The sequence below is a fragment of the Leopardus geoffroyi genome, chromosome D1 (assembly GCF_018350155.1).
Source record: "Leopardus geoffroyi isolate Oge1 chromosome D1, O.geoffroyi_Oge1_pat1.0, whole genome shotgun sequence".
NCBI classification, from domain to species: Eukaryota; Metazoa; Chordata; class Mammalia; order Carnivora; family Felidae; genus Leopardus; species Leopardus geoffroyi.
The window spans coordinates 52055845-52076700 of record NC_059329.1 but is presented as its reverse complement, the minus strand read 5'-3'; the positions used below and the strand labels follow the sequence as shown (position 1 = coordinate 52076700).

General features: G+C 40.6%; 1 protein-coding gene across 4 annotated transcripts in view; it reads right to left on the bottom strand.

Moving 5' to 3' along the window:
- Positions 1 to 20856, bottom strand: part of TENM4 (teneurin transmembrane protein 4) — a 2911279-nt gene that overhangs the window by 1581878 nt on the left and 1308545 nt on the right. For 3 of the 4 annotated variants that reach the window (XM_045483839.1, XM_045483838.1, XM_045483840.1), the window contains exon 6: positions 12097 to 12173. The gene's annotated coding sequence lies outside the window, so the exon portion shown is untranslated. Of the gene's footprint in view, positions 1 to 12096; positions 12177 to 20856 lie in introns of all 4 variants that reach the window. The other variant, XM_045483835.1, reaches the window with a different exon arrangement.

Genomic DNA, 20856 nt, shown 5'->3' with positions numbered 1-20856 from the left:
AGCATAGATCCGACTGCAGTGATTAAAGACAAAATATATGCAAAGTATCATGGAAGGCCTCATGTGGCATGTTATAATTATTGACTGCTCAATTAGTAATATTCAATTGAATAATTTAAAGTATTGTACCACTTTCCCAATTTTTACTTCAGCGCTTGAAAATTAAATTATTAATCAATAATTAAATGAGTTATATGATTCAATATAAACTAAGAAATACAGCTCTCTCTCTATCATTGCATTTGGAGAACATGCCCAGGTAAACTTTCACCAAAACTGAGGCATAGTTTTGATTTGGTGTGGCTTATAGGACAGCTATACTCCAAGTTTACTTTTGGTTCCTGGGAAATGAGGACTCTCTGTAAAAGTCACTCCTCCTATGTGGCACTCATATTCCAGAACTGAAAAGGAGATAGAGTGACAGATTGTGTCACTGCCCATCTGGACAGATATGGCATACATATGTGTATTTATAGATAGAGAAAAACAACAGTCATTGCAAATAACAGCTGCGTAAGACAAGTTACAAAGTCAATTACTATATGTGTTAGTTTGTGGTTAAATCCTCACTGTTCCGGGGCTGTTGCAGTGTCAGCAGGAGCCAGGTTTGTTTCCTTAATAATATACACACATGCACACATGCATGTGCACACACACACACTAACCTTAACACTACAGGTATTTGTTAAGCATTCACTTAATGACAGCCACCAAATGACAGCCACCATGTCAGATGCTTAACAGGTTATCTTTTACTCTCACAAGTCTTGCAAGGAATGTATGCTTACGCTCATTTTACAGAAAAGAAACTGAAATCAGAGAGATAAAGTAATTGTTCCAGTGTAAACTGATAGACTGAAAAGAAGTAGAATTAGGATTTGAATCCAGACCTTCTGATTGAAGCCCAGAACTCTTTTTACTCAGTCACTGGTGACTGTTTCATTTCTAAGGTTTGGTCATTTTGATATCTATTTTGAAGAATTAGAGTGAAGTTAGCATTTAACATGCCTGGAAAAAAAATGGGACAAGACAACTAAATGTCTACTCCTTCTCCCCTTTCATTTTGAAGATGTGAGAACTAACCACAGGGGTTATTGAACTTGCACAACTCACACAGCTATGTGTAGGCCACGTCTTCTGAGCCTTTCCATGACCACAGCAAGCATGGAGGATGGTGAAATCGAATCTCCTATGATGACCTGGCAGGTTTTGAAAGTAGGAAGGCAGACAGAGAGGCCTCCGCGGCTCTGAGCAATGCAAGGCTCTACTCACTGTCGCTAAGGGCACTTGAGCAGAAGACAGAAAAATGCAGGCAGGAGGGCCCACTGACAGAATCATTTCTTTAAAAGCCTACCTGAAATTTCACCAACTAATAACTTCAATCTGCACCATGATTGCAGCGCATGTAGTATTTGTGCTTGGAGAGCATCAGAGTCCAAAAAGAAATAGATTTTGAAAGACTTATCATGTTGAAGGGGGGTTAGACTTATATCGCGTATAACATAATATTTTTGGAAAAGAAAACAAAGTCAGATGGCTGGAAAGGGAGGGTTGTGAAAAGAAGGTAAACCAAAATGTAGCATAAATGTTTTTATAACCATTTCGTTGTGTGGTGTCTGTCATGGGGTTCTTCGTCTACCATCTTTCTTCAGAAAACTGCCCACCCCCACCCCACCCTTCTGCATAAACCTAGTGACCATGGGAGCAGCCACCATTCAGTGCAGTGGCTCCTGATGTACCTGATCCTTTTGGGGGCAACTAGTGCCATTAAATGAGATTCTAAATGGAAACAGAATGTCCTTAGTGACTGAGCCTGAACGGTACAAAACTTAGGAACCCACATTTTCTAACAGGTAAAGAAAGTAAATCTGCAGCACAAGAAAACACTTGAACCAACTATTAGGAAAAAAGAAAAAAAAAAACCCAGAAATCAAAAAAATGGTGCAGTGTGGTTGCTCTGTGAGAGTCTGCACTGTTTTACTAATTCCCTTCTTTGTTCAAGCTATGTCTACTGGGGTTTCTTCCTCTTTCAGTCAAAGAGTTCTAGCTACTAGAGTGAATACCTCTATTACGAAATTAAAGGAGGAAGAAAAAAGAAGGAAGAAGGGGGTAGGAGAGGGAGTAGAAGGAGGATCCACAGTTCCTATATTTGGTATGTTGATAAGCCAGTAACAGCTTGAGGGCCTGAAGAACTGAGACACATGACTTAGAGAGGAAAATATTCTGTAAGGCTGAAGTATAAGGTTAGGGTCCTTGAGGGGCACCTGGGTGGCTCAGTCAGTTGAGAGGCCGACTCTTGATTTTGGCTCAGGTCACGATCTTACAGTTTGTGGGTTTGAGCCTGTGCTGACAGCGTGGAGCCTGCTTGGGATTCTCTCTCCCTCTCTCCCTGCCCCTCCCCCACTCAAGCTCTCTCTCAAAATAAATAAATAGAAACTTAAAAGAAAAAAGAAAGTTTAGGGTCCTTGAGATATACCTTCATGCACCATGCACACAAATACAAGTATACAATCATACACACAATTATGAATTACGTATTTATCTTTGACCCTTTTCAAGCACTGACTCTTATTTGAGGTAGATATTACTTTTCCTGAGGTAGAATCTAGTATCCTGATTTTAAAAACGGCGAGACTGAGATTTCAATAGATCAGGCATTATGCTCAAAGCCACAAAATCAGTTGGTGGCAGAACAAAGGCTTCAACTCAGGTCCTTTGAGTCCTCAGCTCAAATTCTCCCCTGTTTGACTTTGAGTCAGCACTCCCCGGACACCATTCAAGCAGAAACTGGATGGCTCTCCACAGGCAGGTGGGCAAGAGGATTTCTTCCAGGCATGAGAGTTGGAACTGAATGACAGGTCACCCCTCTTCTAGATCTATGTCCCTAGGAGATACTGAGCCCTTGACTCGGTACTGAAATCTACAATGGAATTAAGTTTCCTGCTGCAAACTCTGAACAGTAATTGGTATTATAAGCAGGAAACATAACAATGAAAGGCATTTAAACCTCCTGTTGTTAAGAATCTTTAGGTCAATAGCGGCATTTTAAAATCAATTTGAGGGTTTGCTGGAAGATACAGAAGAGAAACTACAATCAACGTAATAAGGTTAGATAACCCTAGTCATGTTAATAGCTACCTAAAGCTTGACATCAATCCCTTACATTGATTCTCACTTACAGTTTAAAAAAAAAAAGAAAAGGAAAAAAATTAGGAAGGACGAGCATAATACATAATCTCAGTGAAGCATCAAATTAGTATAAATAATGATTAAGAATAATTGCTCCTGTTATTGGAGAACACGTTGAAAATGAGGTTTCCAGGATATCTGCTGACAATGAGGAGAGGCTCTGGCAGTTTCGGAATTCAGAGAAGGGGAAGATTAATTGGTGTTGCAAAAGTACACCTGTGATAGGGAAAGTAGAGCTCACAGAGCTGGATAGAGGGTCAGATTCCTCCTCACCAGGGAGGAGCTGCGCCCTCATTAATGTTGGCAGGACTGGCGCCACCTAGTGCTTGGCACTGTGCTGCGCATGGCAGGGGATACAAAGAATACGAGATTGTACGTTGGCGTGGTTATAAAGATGGTGTGATAATAAGAAGAAAGCTGAATGTGAAGTCAAAATCCTGTGTTTGCATCCTACCCCACCAGTTACAAGCTCTGAGTCTTTTGTATTCTCCTCTCAATCTCAGTTTCCTTATCTGTCCAAAGGAATAGTAATGCCTACTTGCAGACTTGTGAGAGGAACCACATAATGTGTGTATAATGATCCCACCAAATGGCACATAATTTTTTCCCCAAGGATAAGAGAATTTCTCGGAGCCAAATAGCTAGTCATTGGAGGATCTAGGTTTCACACCCATGTTATCCTTATCCTGGATCCCAAGTTCCTGAGCACTAGGCATACTTCGCTGTCTCAGAAATTACATAGCCCAGGGGTTCCAAATACAGTATACACCATGGACACGACTGCTATCCCGTCACTCCCACACACATACATTCTGGCAACCCAAGGTTTGAAACTACAGGCACCATGAGATTAACGAAGTAGAATTTGCTGAATGAATACAATTTTAGCCAAAAAGCAATAAAGCAAATGAATTTAAATAAGACTATCAGAGATAAATGTATGACATTCACCTCGTCATGTCAAATACTGACAAACACCTGGAACCCATCATGAAACTATAAGCCATGTGAGGGCAGGAACTATGCTTGATTTTGCTTACCTCTGTATTCCCTATATCCAGCATTGGTGGTACTCAATAAAAATTCTCTGAGTGAATGAATACGTTAAAAAAGGCATTAAGAAATATTCCTTTAAGATTTTTGTAAAACCCTGGTTGCTTACAACATAGCTACTTAACATGCTTTTTTCTTAAAGGTGAGAACTTTTGAGGACTATAGAAGTTACTCAATTTGCTCATGCAAATGCCAGAGCTTAGCAAAAACTAGTCGCGTGACCCCTAGTTGAGAATATTTAGATCCATGGGCACATTTATTGGCTTACAGAGGGGAAGGCCATAGAATGAGTGGCTTCACAAGAAAAACCATCAGAAAGCTGTAGAGGCCAGTCTTGAATATAACTGGTTCATTTTTTGATATCTTCCTTGTTAATTTTGACTGATGGAGATGAAAACTCTTTTGGATCTCTCTGGAGTCTTCTGTCCAAGTTTGTTCTGACTGACACACTATAGGATTGCTGCTAATTAGTATGTGAAGGAATGTTAAGGTCAGTTAAGTCTAACAAACAACTGGGTTTACATTTCTTTCTTTCTTTCTTTCTTTTTTTTTTTTTTTTTTTTTTGGTTAGGCTGAGGCTGTTCTGCTGATACCTGGGTTTTTACAAGTATGCAAACTAACTCTCGAACCCGCTTCAGGATTTTTGGTGGGAATAGCAAGTGCGTGCCCAACTTTTGAATATTTGTTTATTCCCACATACTTTTGATCATTCACTTACTCAGACATTTATCTATCCATTAACTCTCTCTTCCATTCATTATTGCAAATGTTTGTTCAGTGACTTGCAAACGTGTAAACCACTGACCTAAATGTTCAAGTTTGTCTGCAGTGAAATACTTTACAACACATCTCCAAGAGCTTATGAGATATCTTGAATGCACATTAAATGCAACATGTCCAAAAGAGTGTTTTCACATTTGAAGCCTGCTTCTTTTCCTGTGGTCCTTATTTCAGTTATTGACACACCCATCTACCTACCCATCTGGAACAATATGAAAACCTTAGAGTTATTTTTCATTTTCTTTTCCACCCTTCATACAATTAATTTTAAAATACTGCTGACAACTATCTAAATATTTTATACACTCATTTTAAATATCTCTAGTTACACTTCTCTCCCCCCAGCCATGCCTCCCACATTGACATGATTTTTTCAAGCACTGAGTAGCACCTACTCCTGTATGGCTGGAGATACACAAAGGAGAGTGCCTAAGGTCACAGTTATAGCATTCCTGCCCTCATGGATTTTGAGATCAAGACCACCATTTAATCGGTGGAGCAAACTATCTGAGAAGCACAGTCACAAAGTTGAATTTATTGTAAGTAGTAAAGAGTTTGCTGGGCAGACTAGGAAAAGCACAGATTTCAAAAAGTGGTAGACTTTCCAAAGTATTGAAAGGGTTGATGTAAGGGAAAAGTGTAATTGTGGATGGGACTGCTGGCTTGTGGGCACTCAGGAGTGTGTTCATTGGACAAAGTTCTCTCCCAGTTGGTTGGCTGTCATATGTGAGGGAAATGCCAATGATATTCACTGAGGCGCATGGCTTCTGATCGGTTAAACAGATTTAAAATGGGTTCTGGTAATTTCAAAGCTACAGAACTGCCATTGATCAGTTAGGGAAGTTTGGAGCTGCTTTTGGTGACTACCAGCAGTTACAAAATAATCAGTTTTTTCCTATGTATTTGGAATTAAAAAAAAATTCTCATGAGCTATCCTTTATACCCACCACTTCCGCTCAAAGTAAAAGCCAAAACTCTCACAGCAGTTTTTAGGATTCTATACAATCTGTTCCCATCCACCCTATAGACCATTTACTCTGCAACCTTCACCCCTTTTCTGATTACGCTTCAGTTACTCTGCTCTGCTCCTAGTCCTGTTTCCACTCCAGGACTTATAGATACACTTGCTGGAACGTTATTCCCCCAAATATCAGTATGAATCAATCCTTGTGTCCTCTGGTCTTTGCTTTAATTACACCTTCACCTTCTTAGGGACGCCAGTCCTGACCACTACCCACTTTACTCTTTAACATTGCAACCCTACTCATCCACTCCCCCTGATTTATTTTTATTTGATCTAAATAAATGATTTATTTATGTCATCATTTAACATAACATACACATAAACACGTGCATATACATGTGCATACATATATACACATGTTTTTAAAGTATTGATTTAGTTTCTCTCTCTTTACATCAAAATGTGAGGTTCATGAGGGGCAGAAGTTTTTGTTAAAGTACTGTGTTCCAATCTTCTGGAACAATTAATACCTGGTACACAGTAGGACTTGATAAATATTCATTAACTCAATTTCTCGTCTGCTAAGAGTCCCCTATGTAGTTTGCACACCTTCAACTGCCCCTTGATACTTTCACAACATCTATTCTTTGCATTGTTATCAGTGCCATTGTCTCCGAAACCAATTAGATGCCTTAAATCTTATTTGTAAAGGAAAGGAGGGAAGAAATGTGGTAGAGTTTGAAAGAGAAGGAAAAGTTTCAAGGATAAATGGAATTTGGATGACGGCACTCTCTGCTGAAAATAATCCAGTGTTTCTCCACTGCACTTAGGATTAGTTCCAAAGTCCTCATTGTGGCTTGCAGTGTGTCTCAACTAGTATTTCTACATTCATCTCTAGTCTTCTGTTCATTGTTTTTCCCCTTTATGTGAATTCTCTAAACATGCCATGTAGTTGTATGCCTTATGGCTTCAATTATGTGGTTATTCTCTCTGTAAAATTTCAATCTTCAGGTTGTACTGAATGGATACTTCAAGTTCTAACTTAAAAGCTACCAATTCTGTGAGGATTTGCCAGATTCCTGCTAAATCTGTTTAATCTCTTCATCCTTCTCCCCACTGCTGCATGATCATGACTCTCTTAAAGAATTTAACTTATGATAATAGCTTCTGACTCTTCACAAAACTCTCAACTAACTGAAGGTGAAATCACACCATCGCTTCGTCATCATCATATCACCAGGAAAGAAGGAGTTTTCGTTACCAGCATAGCACCTAGCAAAGAGAAGATGCTCTATAAAACTTTCCTGAATAAATGGATAACTTTATAGTAACTTTAGGGGTGCCTGGGTGACTCAGTCGGTTAAGTGTCCTACTTCAGCTCAGGTCATGATCTCACGGCTGGTGGGTTTGAGCCCCGTGTCAGGCTCTGTGCTGACAGTTCAGAGCCTGGAGCCTGCTTCAGATTCTGTGTCTTCCTCTCTCTCTGCCCACCACTCCCTGCCCCCCTCCACTTTTGCTCTGTCTCTCTCCCTCTCTCTCAAAAAATAAACATCAAAAAAAAAAAAAAAAAGGAATCTTCATAGTAACTTTAGAGAACAAAATTACTATATATGCCAAATAATAGCTAATTAGAATTGGGGCTTCATATGTACTGGACATTTTGCAAGTTTCAACCTATTTAGTCTTTCCATTACCCCCATAAAATATCACCATCTCCTTTTTACAGAATAGTTAACTGAATCACACATCAATCAAATAACTACTCTCAAGCACAATGCTTTTAAGTTGCAAAACTGGGGTTGAAACCCATGCAATTTACTTCTACATTATGCATTCTGAACCATTTACTACACAGCCTTCCTACCAACTAGAGCCCCAAAGATGTGGGCAAAGACTGGTTTGACTATTCAACACCTGAGTCACTATGGGCAGGTTATTTAATCTTATGAAATAGAGTTTTTGCATTGGTGATGTAAAAATAACAATATGTAATTGGCAGGATTGCTGCAATAACTCAAATCAATAATGGACATGAAGTTTCCATCCCTTTCCCTGGTGGCTTGCATGGCACTAATAGAGAAGCTGACTTATTGGCTAGGTTTACACTTGCCTTGATAACTTATGGCCCATTAAAGTAATGCAGCACCAAGTCGATACTCTTATAGAGTTTCTAAAATCCACCCCATTTTCCTTCAATTCAAGTCAGCAGAAAGGACTTGATGTTTTTCTCCATGAGAGTTCTGCAGAAAAATAAGATGAGTCATCACCCTCTGTCTGGACCTCAGTGTAGAAAGTCCGTGTTGAACTCCATGCCAATACCTATTCATGTATGTTAAGTGGCTTCTTGCCCTGGGAAACATTAATTCAACCTGGGGGATAAGCCAGCAATGTATTTCTGATCCCCCTTTGAAAGAGAAGGCAACAAGCCCCAAGTTGTCCAAACGGGAGGCAGGGAAGAGAGAAAGACAGGGAAATTATTCAACTGATTCATTACTGAGAACTCACGACAATGTTTTTCGTTTTTGTAGCATTTACAGTTTACAAATAATTTAAAATTTTTTTTCAACGTTTTATTTATTTTTTTGGGGACAGAGAGAGACAGAGCATGAACGGGGGAGGGGCAGAGAGAGAGGGAGACACAGAATCGGAAACAGGCTCCAGGCTCTGAGCCATCAGCCCAGAGCCTGACGCGGGGCTCGAACTCCCGGACCGGGAGATCGTGACCTGGCTGAAGTCGGACGCTTAACCAACTGCGCCACCCAGGCGCCCCTACAAATAATTTTAAATGGGCATAATCTCCTCCTTCCAATCCTGGTCAGGGTCAATGTCGTTATTATAACTTAAAGATGAAGAGACTGAGGATCTAATAAATGGCATGTTAACAGACACTAGTTAGCAAAAATCCCAATTTAACACCAACATCTTCAGGCCTTTGTCCTACAGGCCCTTTTTACTATACCCTACTTGCCATTCCAAGTGTAAGATGGCAGTGTTCCTGAGGTAAATGCTTTATTAGAACAGCTGGCACCAGAATTTCCCTTAGGATTATATTATCTTGGGAAAATATATCTTGATCAAAAAAAAAAAAATTGGAGAAGATAAGAGTCTGTGGGAAAGCATGAACCAAGGTGAAGTTTAGGGACAGACAATAACAAAGATACTTTTTACCATTCCTCTTGGTTTTTATCATTTGCTTATTTTAGTAGTCATACGTGGGAAAAGAAAACAACATTTTATATGATCATGAGTAGGTGGATGGCTATAAAGATACAAACCTGAACATTACTGATATTGCTGATTGCACATATTTACCTTCCTTCATCAATAGAATCTGTTTTTATATTTTACGAAGTAAAACAACTCAAAATACCCAGAGGTCTATGGAAAAGCAGAATGCATCCAGATGGCCCAGGTAAGAAAAAGACAAGAAGAAGAGATGAGTTTGTCCAGGCTTGAAGTGAATGTCTCTGAAATATATTTGTCAATGTTCTCACTGACAGTAAGGGGCCATCAACTTTCCCTAACTTAATTTCACTTCCTGCTGTTTGTACTAGAACGGAGTTACAGTGTAATTGTTTTCTTTTCATTATAATCTTGGCCATAAGGAGTCAGTCATCCCAGAACTCCCAGTCAGAAGTACTGTTTGAAACACAGTCCTGGATCTGGTGTCAACAGATGTGGGTTTCAATCCTGCCTCTGCCACCTAGTGTAAACGTAGATGATTCACTTTCCCTTACAAGCTTCTCATCATACCAATAAGAATTCTGGAGTTTTAACTAGATTTCAGATGTTTGTACGTGAGTGAAAGACTGGAGTTATGAGTCCGTTAGGAGTTTACTTCATTAAGCTGATTGGCAGAAAGTTTTCCTAATGCAGCCCATATCTACCCTTTTAGGAAAGAGAAAGGACAGGGAGAAAGAATACTTAGAAATGTGTATCCCAGATCAGAGGTCCAGCATCAGCATCTACCAGGGCCTGTTAGAAATGCAAATCATCAGGACCCACCCCAGACCTACTCAGTTATGACTTCTGGGGTGGAGCTCCATACCTGTGTTATATCAAGCCTTCCATGCGATTCCGATACTCACTAAAGTGTGAGAACCACAGTCCTTGAACCACGGCGAAATAAGAAGTGAGTCCATGCAATCTCTGAGTTTGGTTCCCTTACCCATTCCCTCGACCTCACACCTAAAACCTAGCACATAGGTTTGCAGGCAGACACTGGAAGAACACCTACTCCAGTGTTTCTCGTCTATTGTTCCCTCTTTATGAGCCTAAAGAGTGCTATGCCCACCTTTAGTGTTTTCTAAATATGCACTAAACTGTACCAGAAAGCAAATCAGTTCGGTAGTCTATAACACTGCTTTGTTTTCTGACTATTCACGCTTACCAGGAGATTCTTGCATGCCCATTCTAGGGGACCTTAACTTTCTCCTTATTCCCAACTCCAAAATCTACATGTATATTCTGTACACACTGCAATGTGCCCATATATTCTTTCTCATTTCATAATCACCTCTACCTCTCAAGATTCTAGAAACTGGCAGCCCTGCTCCATCCCAATGGATCATCCAGATGCCTATCGGCTTTCTTATCTTCTCTTGAATCAATGCAATGTAAGCTTTGGTGAATTTTAGGAGGATACTCGTCACCTGCAAAGGCGGTTTGGCAATACCTACCTACTTTACCTACCTACTTCTGTGTCAGAGCACACAGAAACTACCAGAACTATTTTCTGCATATTTGTTCAGGTTTAACATGTAGTTCGTTATCACAACACTTGGGCTATTTATTAGTTTCTATGCCACAGAAGCTGCTATCTAGTAGCTCATTTGTGGCAAATCTGGTCTCACTTGACTGCATTTCTCTTCTGAATGGAAATTGCTAATGAGAATATAAAGGCCCAAAACCTACCCAAAGAAAACCAAAAGGAAGGCCCAAACTTGACACTCATAAACAAGAAGAAAACTCTTAGAAAAAGAAATCATACCAGTCTTACTGAGAACTAATGGCTAGATTTCATATTTCAAAAAGGAGATGTGTGAAAAGAAAGTTGATGTTAGGAATTATCAATTTATACTGTTTATTGTTCTTCTGTACTTTGCTATACTATAATACTATTTCCAAGAAATATTTTACCATCAGAATGCATATTACCAAATGGAAGCAATTTTGAGTCATTTGGTGTGGCCAGCTGGTCACCAAGGGGAGGAATGACAATGCCTGGCCTCAGTTTCCCAGTACTATGAGGTCGGTGCTATAATCGCCCACCCTGTTTTACAGAAAAGGATATAAGGACACAAAGACAATGAAGTTTCCCAACACTAAAAATCACTGTGGAGTGTGCAGTAGCTTCAGGCCTCCCAAGAAAATGGGGTTTAGAATTAGTTTGCAATCCTATAATTAGTACAGAAATCTGGGATGAGATTAGGGAACCTGTCTCTCTAAGTTTTCTTCTAGTTTCTGCCTTGTGTACACAAGACGGGTGACTGAGCCCTTTCCTTGACCTCCTAGTTTTGTTCTAATTCCTTTCTGTGGGATAGTGGGATTGGAGTCGTTCACTTAGGCTTTGCCTACTTCCCTGGAGCTCACAGGTCCTGAATTTCACATTGACGCTAGAGATCAGATGCTGCCACTACAGCAATGTGTGTGTGTGTGTGTGTGTGTGTGTGTGTGTGTGTGTGTGTGTGTTTAATGGCCTATACCTCAGATCAGACTCCCTTGGATGTCAAAGCTTGTCCAAACCAAACACAAGTCTCCAAATCCCTTAGGATGCAGACCAGTGTCATGTCGCCTCTGCCCACTATCCTGCAGCGGACCCTTCCCCCATGACTGAGCACACTGCAGGTTTCCCTCTGCAGCCTAGCCAAAAATCCATTCAAATGACATAATTTGCAGTGACCAGTGCTATTGTTCAAAGAAAGCTTTCATTTTCTTCTCCTGACATTTTCTCTTTTAAAACACAGGAACACAACAGATCGGAAAAATTTTCAGTGCTTTGTGAGAAGCCTACTATAGTATTTTCTAATAAAGGGACACAGATAAAAAGGAAGAAAAAGTAACCAAAAATTCAGATCCAAAAGAATTGTCACTTGCAATATTGCCCTTACCTTTTAATGCAAGAAAAGATCAAGTGTTCCAACGATGTCCTCACTCCTTCAGGGAAAAACCCCACAAAACATAGCTTCTGCTGAGAGAATAATGAATGAATGTTACTCATGGGCCACTAATGACTGAGTTTCAGAGCACTCATAAGCATTTTCAATCATGGGCTTATGTCTCAGTACTACTAGTTTCAAAAGCCAATCCAGTGTTTTGTGAAATGCTGGGTGGGATGGTGCCCACACCCGCCCTGGATATTAAGAGATCTAGGCGTTTATTCCTACTGTGCTCCAAATTCTGCGTTACTTCCTCATTTTGAGACTTCAAATGATGATGAAGTGGAACAAGCAAACAGGGGCCAGATGATAAGAGCTTTGTATGCCATATTATGATGTCTCACGTTTATCTTCTGTGTAATTATCGAAGGGATTTACTGAGAAGTTTTAAGCAGTGAAGCGTTTTTGAGGAAATATGCTGCCAGCTGGGTGGGACTGTGCTGTTAGGGAGCAGGCATGGAGGCAGGAAGGCCATTTAGAAAGATGGTAGATATCCCAGAGACAAGAGATGATGAGATTTAACCTATAGCGACGGTGGCAGAGTTGACACCGGACAATGCATCAAAGGGAGTGATCAGTGAATATTTATGGAAAGAAGAGAGGAAGGAAGGAGGTGGGGAGGGAAGGAGGGAGGGAAGGGAGAGGAAGGGAAGGGAAGGAGTGGAGCTGAAAACAGCTGAAATCCCCTGAAATTTTCCCAGGTAGTGAAATGACATAGACCATATAAAATCTTTAAAAAATCTTGTTCTTTTTTTTTTTTTAATGTTTCTTTGTTTTTGAGGGAGAAACAGAGCACAAATTGGGGAGGGGCAGAGAGAGAGAGAGAGAGAGAGAGAGGGAGACCCAGAATCTGAAGCAGGCTCCAGGCTCTGAGCTGTCAGCACTGAGCCGTCAACACTGAGCCGTCAGCGGGTCTCAAACTCACAAACTGTGAGATCATGACCTGAGCCGAAGCTGGAAATTTAACCGACTGAGCCACCCAGGTGCCCCTAAAAATCTTGTTATATAGCAGCAGTTCTCAACCAAGTGGCACATTAAAATCATTTGAGTAACCAAAAAAAATGCTTGATGTCATAACTATATTCCAAACCAATTAAATTAGAACCTCTAGGGGTGGACCCCAGGCCTCAGTATTTTTTTAAATGCTCCCCAATGATTAGAACATGTGGGCAGGGATGAAAATCAGTGTTCTGTAGACTGTCTGCCTCTAGAATCAATCTCTGCTTAATAATCAGTTGCCATGGAAATTTATCTACCAGCTGGGTGAGTGTTGTCCAACCTCCAGGTTACTTTGAAAACTAAAAATAACTGATACTTTTCAATCATTGGAATAATAAATTTATTTTATGATCCACAGAGAAATGAAAAGTATTGCAGTAGGACCCACTCTTCCTCTGTGCATACCCTTTCAGGTGTGCTCGGTATTCTCTGCAGGTGGGCTCCAGGTCTAGCTATTCACTAAACAGAACCAGAAAAGCCACTGGACGTTTGCTCTCCCTCGCTGCGTAGGGTCACCTCTAAGGGTTCATCCAGCTATTACTTATTTATGACTCAGTAGTGGTATAGTGGAGGAAATATGCACAAAAGGCATGTAAGGCTTCAGTTTGTGTAAGGTCTCTGCTATTTAAGCGCTGTTGAGACACTGGGAAAATCACTTAAACTGGTGGAGACTCAGTTTCCTTATCTGTAGAATAGGGACACGAGGTCTTTATTCAAAATCTTTTCTTGAATTTAGGATGAGATAAGAGGTATCACTTTGTAAATTTCAACTGTCATCTAATATCTATAACAATAATAGGTGTTTCATTTCTCTGTTGACATCAACAAACATGATACAGAATTTTAAGATTAAAAGTAATTTATGCGGTATCTTTCCTTTGTTTTACCAGGTTTCTAAATACCAACATCCAAGGGCTCCCTTCTCCCTCAAAGTGCAGTCTTAAGCAATAATTTGGGTTGGATGATATGTCACATTTTTCTAGGGATTGAAGGCAATGTTCAGCCTCAGCCTTGCTAGGGAGTAAGTCCCTGGTAATTAAGTCAAGTCCTAAGAAGATCCTCTTCAGTAACAAACTGCCCTGGGGTTTCCTGACTGAAACGGGTGGACCACTCAGTGTTCTTGCAGGAAGAGTAAATATATCATGAAATCACCTCCATTTGCTAACCACCTCCTACTCGTCATCCCTGCAGTTGACAAGTGTGCCTCAGTATTGTTACAGATGCTCTGTTACTTAAAAAGCAAACTTGAGGAGAGATAAAAAGAGCAAAACAATTCATTTTCAATCTAATTAAAGTCATTATAAACAGCCTCCCGGTGCTTAACCTTTTTTCCTCCAAAATCCCAATCTTTCAGCTGAATGCTCAGATCTGGAGCTTCATTGAGGTTTTTCTTAATTGCCTTTCCATCACTAATGGGATTCACTTCATTATTACCTCTGCCAAAAGCTGCCTCCAACTTTCAGCCCCCATGCTGAGTCATTTACATGCCTATTTATAATGCACATTTTCACTAAATGGTGAGGTCATACCACCTCAAAGTTTAGGAAGCTAATTTGGATTGTGGCCTCTTTAACTGGAAAGCACTGACTTAAATTCTATTTCCTTACATATCTATAAACTATGTCTCTCCAAACTTTTCCCTCTTTCTTTCCCCGATTCCTTCCTTCCCTCCTTTGTCCCTCTCCTCACTTGTTCCTTCCCACGCACATTCTTACAGTATCCTCACAGAGCAATTTTACTATTTCAACCATGTCTGTGCCACCTGATCACTATTTTTATTGAGCAACTATCTTACCACCTGATTTTATTTAACCCCAACAAAAGCCTATGAACTAGATTTTTTTTTAAATTTTTTTTTAACGTTTATTTTTTGAGACAGAGAGAGACAGAGCATGAATGGGGGAGGGGCAGAGAGAGGGAGACACAGAATCGGAAGCAGGCTCCAGGCTCTGAGCCATCAGCCCAGAGCCCGACGCGGGGCTCGAACTCACGGACCACGAGATCGTGACCTGAGCTGAAGTCGGACGCTCAACCGACTGAGCCACCCAGGCGCCCCAACCTATGAACTAGATTTAATGATCCCAATTTATTTATTTATTTAAAAAAAAAATTTTTTTTCCAACGTTTATTTATTTTTGGGACAGAGAGAGACAGAGCATGAACGGGGGAGGGGCAGAGAGAGAAGGAGACACAGAATCGGAAATAGGCTCCAGGCTCTGAGCCATCAGCCCAGAGCCCGACGCGGGGCTCGAACTCACGGACCGCGAGATCGTGACCTGGCTGAAGTCGGACGCTTAACCGACTGCGCCACCCAGGCGCCCCAAATGATCCCAATTTAAAGGCAAGGAAATTGAAGGTTGAGAGAGAAAATATGGTGATGAAGAACACCAAGTTTACGATGATCAACGTAGAATTTGAACCCAGCCCTTAACCTCTGCAAAGAACTGAGACCATAAAAATCATGCCTAATCACAGAAGGGAAACTACCCAGAGAGGGGCAGTGCTTGTCCAGGGTCTTTCAATGATTCAGGAGAGGATGTCTAGCAAGAATCCAAAACTATAAACTCCCACTGCCATTTTTTTCCATCCCTCTTTCACCAAATCTCCTGGTGTAGAACATTAAGTAAGACACATTGCAATCTATTCAAGGAGGATGAATTAGCAGGGAGAGTAGGTTAAGAATGAGGGTAGATTCTCGCCTACTGCTAGGGAGAGGGCAGCCAGTGCCAAGTGGAGTTGGGGTCATTTTTGTTAGTTTGACGGTTTGTTAGCACAAGGTTTTGGAGTCAACATCTAAGGACTTCTATTTTCTCTGTGAACTGAGAGGGAGAATTCCTCTGTTGCATGTGAACAGGACTGTTGTGGTAGGGGCTTTGAGGAGAATGTGGACACATTTTTAAAATTATTTTTTGGAAAAGTGGAGGTACCTGACATCACTTTAGGTTTCTGATCTCATGTCTACCAAAGCTTGACTGGCCATGCATGAGTGTATGCACTAGAAGTAGAGATATCCAGAGAGATGTGTATGAACATAGCCTCTGCCTTCAAAGAGTTTACAGTTCAACTAGAGAAATGGGGCTAACATTGAAATAATGAACAAGAGACAGTTAAGAAATACAAAACTGCAAAGGCCAAGTAAATTATGACCCATTCCTAGAACAAATATCTTGAAGACTTTAGAAATGGTAATTATGCAAAGATTTATTGAATGCATATGTTTAAGACGCTGCTCATTGTTGTTTAAATAGTACCAAAGAAGATATGGTACTTGGGCGCCTAGGTGGCTCAGTCGGTTAAGTGTCCAACTTCAGCTCAGGTCATGACTCATGGTCCGTGGGTTCAAGCCCCGCACCCAGCTCTGTGCTGACAGCTCAGAGCCTGGAGCCTGCTTCAGATTCTGTGTCTCCCTCTCCCTTAGCCCCTCCCCCACTCATGCTCATGTGTCTCTCCATCTCTCAAAATGAATAAACATTTAAAAAAAAAGAAGATACGGTACTGATTGGTAAGTTACTTAAATCAAATATTAAATGTGTTATTTTGAGATGAACACTAGAAGCAACAGGAGAAAAAAAAAAAGGAGAAAATAAACCCATTCTCACTTCCTTGATAAAGTAACATTTAAACTGAAAACCTGGAGAATAAATTGGAATTAAGCATAAGTAAGGGTTATTCTCTTTGACTTCCCTGCCTCTGCCCATTCTCTGTCCTCTGGCCTGCTATTTCTGTGCCCCAGTGGATAGGTGACATCTGCAGAATGTAGTACTGGTCCTTGCTTATCCTCTGGCTTTTGGTTGAATCTTGCCAATGCGGCATGCTGACAGGAAATAAGAGAACTGATGGAGGAAGAAATGGGGTGTTTTCACCCTGTTCTGTTCCTGCTGTGAAATCATGTCTCAATCAGGTACCCTGAGAGAGTAAGAAACTCCCATCTTGCTAGTTTCTGAGTGCCTTTCTCTTCTTTTCCTCTCCGTCCTTTTTCTGTTCCCTTAAACTCACCTAACCTTCTGTAAGTGGTTCCTATATTAAAGCCTCTTCATCTGAACAATTAGAGGTGAATTTTGTGTCCTGCTGATAAGCTGAGTGATACACCAGGTGAAGGAAGAGTGAGAGATGAATTGCAAAGGGGTTAATGTTCAAGAACCATGTGCCATTCAGTATGGGTGGGTAGAGAATGACACCGGAGTAGAGAGAGGTGAGACTTAAGGCAGAAGCCAGAGACAAAGAGCTTTATATGTTGTACTAGCGAGTTTCTACACAACATAGAAAAATTCACATATTAAGTTAACAATAAAAAAGGATTTTAAAATATGTACATTATAATTTTAACTGTGTTGCACCTAGCAAAAAGAATATAATTAAATACATCAAAATAACAAATATATCAAAATATGGCTGTCTTATGGGCTTTGTAACAAAGGGATTTTTTTTCTTCTCTATTTGGCAAACTTTCTGAAATCGGTTATGTTTATTTTATGAATTTTAAAACACACTTTTTAAGAGTGAATACCTGAATAGCTCAATATTTGGAATTCTCTTGGGAACACTAGATGGAATGCATATTCCTTATTCTTTTGCAGCCTTCCTCACTGCATGGGCAATTCTTACAAATGGACAGTTCTGCAACTGCCCACATCAGACCATCTAGCGGGCTATGGACAGGGAAATTTCCATAGGGGAGCACAGGAGGACAGCCTTTTTCCATATAAAGACTGCCTAACTTTCCAAACAAAGGATCCCTGAAAACAGGATGCTTCACTAATAATCCCAAAGTGAGGGTATGTCAGGGAATCATGCATATCTTGAGAAGCTGTTTCCCTGTGCTGACACAAATTCTGAGTAAGTTCTTAGAAAAAGAGATAGCAGTCCATGGGGCCCTGGGTGTCTCAGTCAGTGAAGCATATGACTCTTCATCTCAGCTCATGTCATGATCTCACGGTTTGTGAATTTGAGCCCTCTAATTGGGATTCTTTGTCTCCTCTCTCTCTCTTCCCCTCCTCCACTCACTTTCTATCTCTCTCTCTCAAAAATAAATACATAAACAAACAAACAAACAAACAAACATTAAAAAAAAAAAAGAAGAGACTGTAGTCTGTAACACAGGAACGTAGCATGGTCAGGTAGATGGACTGTTATGGGATGTGGGCGTGAGTAATGGGAGTGGGGAGTGCTTATCCCAGTGCAGTGCAAGAAGATAAGGTCTCAACCAAAGGACACTGCCTGTCATGGTGACACTTGCAACAGTAGTACTAACAATGAGCATAAGAACTAGAGTTCCATATATTGAAAGTCTATGACCATTATTTTCTTGGTTCAAAAAATGACATTGCTTTTAGTTTTGAAACAATGAAAAAGACCGCACAAGTGTCTTACAATCAATGTGTATATTGAATTCTGCTGTGTTTCTTTGTGCCTGAAAACTTTGAGAATGGCTTACAACATCCAAGAATCAAGGGACTGTAGTAAGCCAAAAACTGTGCTAAGCCTCTAACATAGGACTCTGGCTACTATAGTACATAATGGTATTACTCTTACTGTACAGGTGGGAAAACAGGCTGGATGACAATAAAGTGGTCACTCAAGATGACATGGTTAGCAGTGGCAGAGCTCAGATCCCAACCTTGGTTCATTCAACTCCAATATCTGTGCTTTAATCACTTTTAGCCATTGACTATAGAGGGAAAGGCAGCTTTGGTTAAGATATGACTTAAGATCACACTTTTAATTGTCCTTGTTCTGTTTTATCAATCATCCTTTTACAGTTTTGTAGAGTTGCTCCCAAAGAGAGGTGGGCTTGTAGCCTGATTTATGCTGATTCGAATTTCTGGTACTAGAATCTGTCACTATGGTTTAACACTTTTGTAGTCTGACCTTATACATCAATCTTTCTGTGTTTGGTTAATGTGAATCTGTCCCTGAGAGGAGCCACCTTCACAATGAACTCAGGTAGGTACCTCTTGGAACCTACTTTCTCCTGCCCCCTTGTGGCATCTTTAAAAACTTTTTTAATGTTTGTTTGTTTGTTTGTTTATTTTTGAGACATAGAGAGAGAGAGACAGAGAGAGAGAGAGAGAAAGAGAGAGATAGCAGGGGAGGGGCAGAGAGAGAGAGGGAGACACAGAACCAAAGCAGGCTCATGGTTCTGAACTGTCAGCACAGACCCCAACGCAGGTTTCAAACTCATGAACCATGAGATCATGACCTGAGCCGAAGTTGGACAATTAACCATCTGAGCCACCCAGGTGCCCTGGCATCTTTTTTAAGCTCTGCATTTCCAATGGCATCATGCCTGGGACTTGGCCTGGCTAAGGGGAGAGCACATCCATGAGTAAGGATGGATGCAATGAATCAAGCTATTTCTTAAGCAGGTTCTAAAATGCCAGCACAGACAGAATTTTCTAACTTTTAGAGGGGAAAAAAGCTGCTAAAGAAAAAATCTGGAGAGCAGCTCCCAGAGTTTGTAGATATCTATAAGAGGCAGAGACCAAGAATTCAAAAAGCTCCCAAACTTCAGGACTTAGATCCTGGCCCTGTGCAGTAGTGGCCTGGATTTATGGTGCAGCAGAAAGGGCAAAGCCTATGATTACTGTAGCAGGTGGCTGGGAGCTAACCATACCATCTGTCTTCTTGTGGATTCTTCTGTCCTTCTGTCTAGGCTCTGTTTATGTGGCCAAATCTAGCTGGGGGACAGAAGTAGCCACTAATAGCCAACAAGCCATATGCAGAAAGGACAATGCACAATATGGATAGTGTGCAACAGGGAACCCCTCAACAATATTACTGTAGCAAGCAAATACTGCAGGAAGAAGTTTACCATGGCAATCATACATTGCAGGAAGGAGCTATTATCTCATAGGGAAGAACACCGTACCAAGAGTTCAGAGATCAAGCATGACTCAACAGGGCTCATGACTCAGGATTATTGGCGTTCTACCAATAATCTCTACCACTAACTTTCTTTGTGATCCTGGACATGTTTCTCTACCCATCTGTCTTACTTTCATCACCTGTAAAATGATTTAATGATTAAATGAAAGTTAACTGTTAGGCACCTGTGTTAGATATATATAAGTAACAAACGTTACTTCCTTCCTAGATTATTTTACTCAACTCATTTTCATTTCTTACGTGAGAAAATCAACACACAAAGAGGAGAATTTTTTTTCCTAAAGTTACACAATTGTGTTTTGATAAAGGGTGGTGTGCCAGAAAGCACATGGAATCAGGAAGAAATGGGTTTGGATCCAAGTGGTATTTTTTAATGTTGGGGAAGTTTCTTAACTTCTCTAGGCCTCAGTTTTTTCAAGGACATAAGAGGGATAATAATGCTGCTCTTCCTGAATCTGTGGCATCTAATGTTGCACTAAAAAAAGAAAAATGTCAACCTAAGGAGTCTAATAGAAGACCCACACGTGAATCTCTGGCTATGACCTTGGTGCAGGGGAAATAATGAGAGGCATCCAGGAATTGTGGTTGGGGGTGGACATCTCTCTTTAAAACATGAACCAAAAGTGTTCAGGCCAGCTTGCTTTCCAGATTTATACTGCCTGCATACCTCCACCCCTAGCAAAAAGCAAAACAGAAACAAAAACAAAAACAAAAACAAAGAACAAAAGCAAAAACCTCTCAAGCAGAAAATATCAAGTGGGCTCAGCTTGATAATGCCCCCATGTGACTACTGGAAGCAAACTTCTCTGGAAGAACTTGAATAGTTGC